The following is a 6686-nucleotide window of genomic DNA, read 5'->3' as shown; positions in this document are numbered from 1 at the left end:
CACTGTTTTTATTTTTCATGTACCGATTATAAAATAATCTCATATCCTTTGAACTTTTAGGGTGGGTGGGTTCTCTGTACTTTTGTAACTCTATATTTTTTCCAGATCAATAAAGACAGGGAGAAAATGTTCATGGTCTGAAATACAGCAATCAACTAAGCAGGGCAACCCTAAATATCTGGCTGCTTGAGGGACACAATATGATGACCTGCCTTCACCAGCTGTGACCTCCACACAACATACATTGAACTGTTACTTCAATGCTGCTGAGGGAATCTTCCACTGTACCCAAGACAGCAGGTTAGCCAAAGATGCGATGACAATGTTCTATGATACACAGCCATATTCTCCAATACCTTACTACAACTCTCCTTGCCATCCTGTCCCAGATGTCTCCCCCTCCCTTTTTTTCTACCTGAGGGGTGAGGGTCACCTTGCAGTTCAGAACCCAGGAAATCCTCCTAAGAAAGGAAGATTTATCTGCCAACTCACTCTTTGAATAGGAGTATGCTGTTTAGTAAGGCTGTGCAGTGCTTAGATTTGATCTCCCAAAGACACTTGGGAGTGCAGGGAGCATGAACCCAGCACCTGTTCAGCAGATGTGTCTTTTCTTGAGATTGTGAGGTTGGGATTGGGAAAGCATAAGACCTGTACTTCAAAAAGGTGCAGACAGTGTCATGTTTGTGCTCCTACAAAGCCCAAAGCATTTTGGGGGAACCAAATCTGAAGTGCTGTAAAGGCCCTCCTGTTTAGTGCCTTTCATTCACATCCATTCCAGGTTCTCCTTCCCTTCATTTTCACTCAGCTAGATTTACCAATATCAGCAGTGTGAGGATAGGCAGTTTTAATCTTTTGATTTAAGAAACTAAATTACATCCAAGATAAGTTACCTTTGTAGGCCAAAAGTCCCATACCTCCAGTGAGTATAACCAAGTATATTATGAGTACAGCCCAAATGCAGCATCTGGAAGTCCTTTTCTGGTTGTTTGGATCTAAAATTTGGGGGAAACAATAAAACACACAGGATCCTCTAAGTCCATCATTTGGGGCTACAAGTGACTGAAACTATCATTACTGGTCAAGTAATGATAACTTTGGGCCATAATCCTCTACACAAGGTTTTAAAAGATGGATCCTATTGAGCAGTATGATTAAAATAGGCTGTCCTTTATTAGTACAGCTAACAGAAGTTAAATTGCTTAATTTCTAGATAAAACTCAGTTTTCCCAGCACCCCATTTCTGGATATCTCAGAATTATAACAAAGTTGTGTAGGTATAATCTATGCAAGTTTATTTGGAAGTGTATTTGATTACTAAGGTCATTAGAATTTCTAAAGACATGCTGAGAACTGCAGTCATGAAATAACAGTCTCCCAAGAACTCGTGTTTTAGGGCTGATTTTCACTACCTTTTAATATAAAAATCTTGTGACTCAGGTGGCATACAAGTCAATCAATAAAAAATAAAACAAGCTGAGCAAATATAACTTGACTTCTTAGTTCATTTGGATGTAACCTGTGACAACAGCCAACTGAACAAATCTTGAAAAATATTCCAAATTTGATATAGACGCACATTGACAATTCTGAAGAATGGATTCTTGCAGCAATGTCCACTGGAAAGTCATATTGACCTCATCACATTGTTTTTCTTTTTTTTAAAAGGGACACCCCCTCAACAATAAAGTTTCTGTGTATTCCCTCACAAAACTCCTCCTTTTATCTTGTCACTACAAACAATTGTAATGAAAACCTTACCTGTGTGAAAAATAGCATTTAGTGTGCCATAACACATCCTGAAAGGCAACAGAAATTGGTTCTTGATTCATATATGATGGGATTTCTGCCAATTCCACTAAGTAAGAATACCTTTTAGCAAATGAGATGGTTGAAAAGCACATTTGATTTGTCTCTTTTCTCAGTGAAATACACAGAACGGAAAAGATAAAGATGCTGTCAAGCACAACTCGATTCTGGAGACTCCATCTATGAAGTTTTCTTGTCAACAGTGATGTCCAAGATGTGTGTGTGTGTGTGTGTGTGTGTCAAAAAAGTCAAGATGGTGGGTGCAACAATGCAATTGAAGTCCCACCACTATGTATATGCATGTGATGTTCATGCACATACAAAAGGATGGAGCTTCAATTATGCAGTCACAACCACCACCTTGACATTTTTGCCCCCCAATGCCCCTGCATGGCAATGCACAAAAGTAGTCTGCCATTGCTTTCTTCCAGGATATTTTTTCAATGTCCATTCTAGCCATTAGCCCTGGAATCCTCAGTGGTCCTCATTATAAGTCATAACCAGGGCCCACCCTGCTTGGTTTCTGGTTTCTCAGCTAGATTCTGGAGAAAAAGGATTCATCCAAGTGTGTGCTCTTAGAACTTCAGTGCTACTAAATGAGTAGTCTTCCTCAGAAACCACTTATGGATATATATTTGCACAGAAGTAACACAGTATATTCAATAACTCTTACATCCTGAAAAACACATTTAGAATTGTAGTCTTAGTCATGAAATTCCATGGCATCCTTCCATATTTGTCACTGAAATAAATTAATGCCATTTAATGTAATAACAAATTAATGCCATTTATAAAATACGAATTCTCACCAATCACTAATTAGTTACTAATAAATTGTCTTAGATATTTTTATCTAAGTATGTATGATCATCAAATAGTAAAAATACCTTACCACTAATTTCAAATGCTGTGATTCCAGATGATGCAAAGTTCAACTTCTCTGAAAGAGGTAGTCTTTTGTTGTCTTGTAATCCATCGTCACTGACCCTACTTGAGTTGTTCATGATCAAAGTTTTACCATAAACTGCAGTCCTATTAGGATATACTTGCTAATTTTATCTCCTGGAAATACATATTGTTAGATGAACACTTTCTATTGGCTGGAGGATTTTGTTTTTACTAGACTTGCAAAAAAAAAAAATCCTTAGCACGTATCTTTAGTACTTCCTCCAAAACCTCTAAGCACAGGCTGGTGAATATATCTTTTAATATAAAACATAAAGAGATATAGCTAAAAACTAAAATCTTTATTCTTCAATGTGCATCTTGCCATCAGCAGGAATATCACTTTTACAGCTTTTCAGTAATAACGTTTGGTGATAATATCGTTACTAAGGTGCCTGAAAAGCCTTTCAGAAACCTTTCCATGAATAAATGACAAATCTTACCATGAGGAGCACCTAACACCCTTATTCTCATGTATTTATTTTTCCTGAGCCACAGCATCATTACTGACCCTTGGTTTGTTTGACTAGAAAATGGATTGTTGTCCGACAGCAACCTCTTCTTCTACTCAGTGAATACTACATCTTTTTATCCTTCCATACACGACAGGGTCAGAGACCTCCACAAAATAGGCATGAACATTGGTGAGTAGAAACTAGGGAGTTAATTCTCTTGGGCATGGAACACTCAGCACACAATGAAGAGGAGACTTTGCCTCAGCAAATGGCAACACTTGGATGAATGTGTCTGGCCTCAAAAACTCAACTATCCCTGATTAGTTCTTGTGTGGAAGACCACCGAGCATCCCATGGCTGTAATGTAGACTGGAAAGTCAAAGGGGAAGGCACTGATGAATCACCTACTGCCAAGGAAACTAGAGTCCCTAAAGTCACCAGAAGCTGCGCTTAACTTTCTTTTACTTAGAGGACTTGAATTAAACCTGGTTTCCTGCAGTAGTCTCCAATTTCCCTGAAACAGTCATGAGATGCAGATGTTCTCCTTCCCCTTTTTATCTTGTGGGCTGAATAATGATAATTCATTCTGGAGGGTCTGATCAGGGCTGCCTTCCCCTTACTAGTCCGAAGTGGATTCTAAACAGCCCCATCTTTTTTTTTTTTTGAAGGCTCAGTCCAATAATGAAGAGGCAACAAATTTTCCTAGATCCTTTTTTCCCCTACCATCAAGTTTCTATTTTCTATGATTGCAAAAAATGGTAGAAAGTAGATGAGCAATATATGATAAAAGAGGATTTCCTGAAAAAGTTTCCTAATGATCAAAGAGTGCCTTGAGTGTAGCTCACATCGGAAGCCACCATGTGTAGAAATAGAATAAACTACAGTATACGCTGGAATAAACTAATAAAAATGGAAGGATTGATTCTGCCAAAAACATAATCATTAGCATAATTTGCAGAGATCACAAACAGCACCTTTTTTGCCAGAAGGAACTGGATTATCTTGTTGTAGAAGGTTGAGGATTCCAAGTACTTCCTTCTTTTCTTAATGAGAAAAAAGAAGCAGAAGGAAGGATTCCTGCTTTGAGCCTACTTCGATGAGGGAGGATATTTGGCAGACTTCTTGTGAAAAAGATATTTCAACAAATAGCAATTTTGACAGGTCTTGTTCATTATTTACTGAGCTGAAGCAATTGTGTCCATGCTATCTTTGTAATTTTCTGTACTGGTAGCAACAGATAGCATTCCATGAAAAAGGGCAGCTTGTCTGATTTCTTGTCCTTTCAGCAGTTTTGACAGATTAGTTTGGGAACATTTTTTACCAATACTGCTCTAAATTAATTACTCAACTAAGTAATAATAATTAGAAGAAGATCATCAGGGAATTAATCCAACTAATCAATTACACAGAAAGAATGCTAGTCTAGGGTCTAATGGTTAAGGCAACGGGCTAGAAACCGGGAGACTGAGAGTTCTAGTCCAGCCTTAGGCGTGAAAGCCGGCTGGGTGACCTTGGGCCAGTTCCTCTCTCTCAGCCCATGATGTCAGGTTTGGGTGACAAGCCAGTTGGTTAATTCCTGTCACAACCAACAGATCAACATTTGGTTGATCCGAAAAAGCTGTCCCTGCAGCTGTGGGCAAAACTCTTGGAAGAAAGAAAAAATCAATTACACAGAAGGGAATGCTGATTGAACCTTGCTATTATGTGGACAATGATGGAGAAATATAATGAGGAACTGATTGGTGGAAGGTGCCATCTTTCTGTGCTAATTTTCTTTTCTTTTTTTCCAAATACGCTTCATGGGATTTAGTTTACCAAGTGGGAACAGAACAAGGCCATATAAAAAGCAAAACATTTTCCTGCTATTTAAGAACAGTGGGCATGTTTGCATTATAAAACGACCTGTGCCATGTGGGTCAATGCTGGTGCTGCCCTTGAAATCCAGCGAAAATGCCATACATAGGCACACACAGTCTAAACTGTACTCAAAGCTCTCTTGGAAAGCAAATTAAGAACATTACAGCAGCCAGACTTTTATATGCACAGAGATGGAAAGATCCACAAATACCTTCCGTGGAGGAATGGATGATTGAATTGATGGAGCTGGCCCAGATGGCCAAGTTAACAGCGCTGATAAGAGAAAATACTGTTCCTGGATTTCTTTCTGCTTGGCAACCACTTTTAGACTACTTGCTTGTGTCAGAAAAAAAATGAAGCTTGATTTTGGGTTTTAATGATTAAGTGGTTTGAGTCAATAGAAATAATGTTATTAAGGTTTAACTAATTGTAAGAGATTATATTTGTAAATGTATTCATATCCGTACTGGAGAAGGTCAGAAGTCACTTCCTGTTTCTGTTTTCTCTCTCTTTCGCACCTTTATAGTTTTTCTTTTTTCTTTAGTTCTGTATTCTAGTTTTTCTATATTCTATATCTTGTATTTTAACTATACTCTGAAAAATAATAACGTTCTTTTTTAAAAAAGGAAAGGAAGGCAAATTAAGGACAAAGTGAAGTGAAGTGAAGTGAAGTGATGGCTTCTAAAACCCATGTAATACCTAGTCAGATCAGCAGTGAGAAGAAGAGGTATCAATATTTGAGAAGAAACTAATAAGGCCCGCTCTCTCTGACCCAGAGTTCCTGTGTAAGGGCACCTCCATTATGTCTACCTCAGCACTGCTTTACAGTGCACGAGTGACTGCAGCAACTAATCAGCTGTAACTGTCATTGTGAAATGGGATAGTAGCGGAAAGAAAAGTGCTGAAGCAGTGTGAGATTTGGGTGGAGGGTTTGCGCAAGAAGAAAGGTTATTAATAGCTCAAGAACTTCCCCCTTGTCCCATGAGCACCCAAGAGCACCCCTTGAGAGAGAGAAGTGACCAGGCAACATCAAGGAAATTAAAAAATAGCTAAGCCACCAATGCAAATGATGACAATCCAAGCTGATTGACAATATGACAAACAGTGTAGTGATGCAAATTACCGTAACAAAATGTTGAGAAAAACGGTAAGAACAAGAAGTGATGCAGTGAGCTTGCATCATGATACTGAATAAACCTACTATAGGCTTGAAGTTAGGGTAAAGGTAAAGGTTTCCCTTGACATTAAGTCCAGTCGTGTCCGACTCTAGGGGGCGGTGCTCATCTCCGTTTCAAAGCCGAAGAGCCGACGTTGTCTGAAGACACTTCCGTGGTCATGTGGCCGGCATGACTACATGGAATGCCGTTACCTGCCCGCCAAAGCGGTACCTATTAATCTACTCACATTGGCATGTTTTCGAACTGCTAGGTTGGCAGGAGGCTTGAAGTTAGGACAATGTATATTACTGTTGGCTAAAAAATTAGCCAATATTGACTGTGCAGAGACAGTTTTCCTCCCTCTATTAATACTGAAGTTTCTTTGGCTTATGGTTTCTTCCACAGCATGCCAGGAACCCCAGTTTTGTAATGGTGCTGAAAATTCTTAAGAGCAGGTCTGTTCAAC

The sequence above is a fragment of the Candoia aspera genome, chromosome 1, assembly GCF_035149785.1.
Source record: "Candoia aspera isolate rCanAsp1 chromosome 1, rCanAsp1.hap2, whole genome shotgun sequence".
NCBI lineage: Eukaryota > Metazoa > Chordata > Lepidosauria > Squamata > Boidae > Candoia > Candoia aspera.
Note: the sequence above shows the minus strand (reverse complement) of the source record.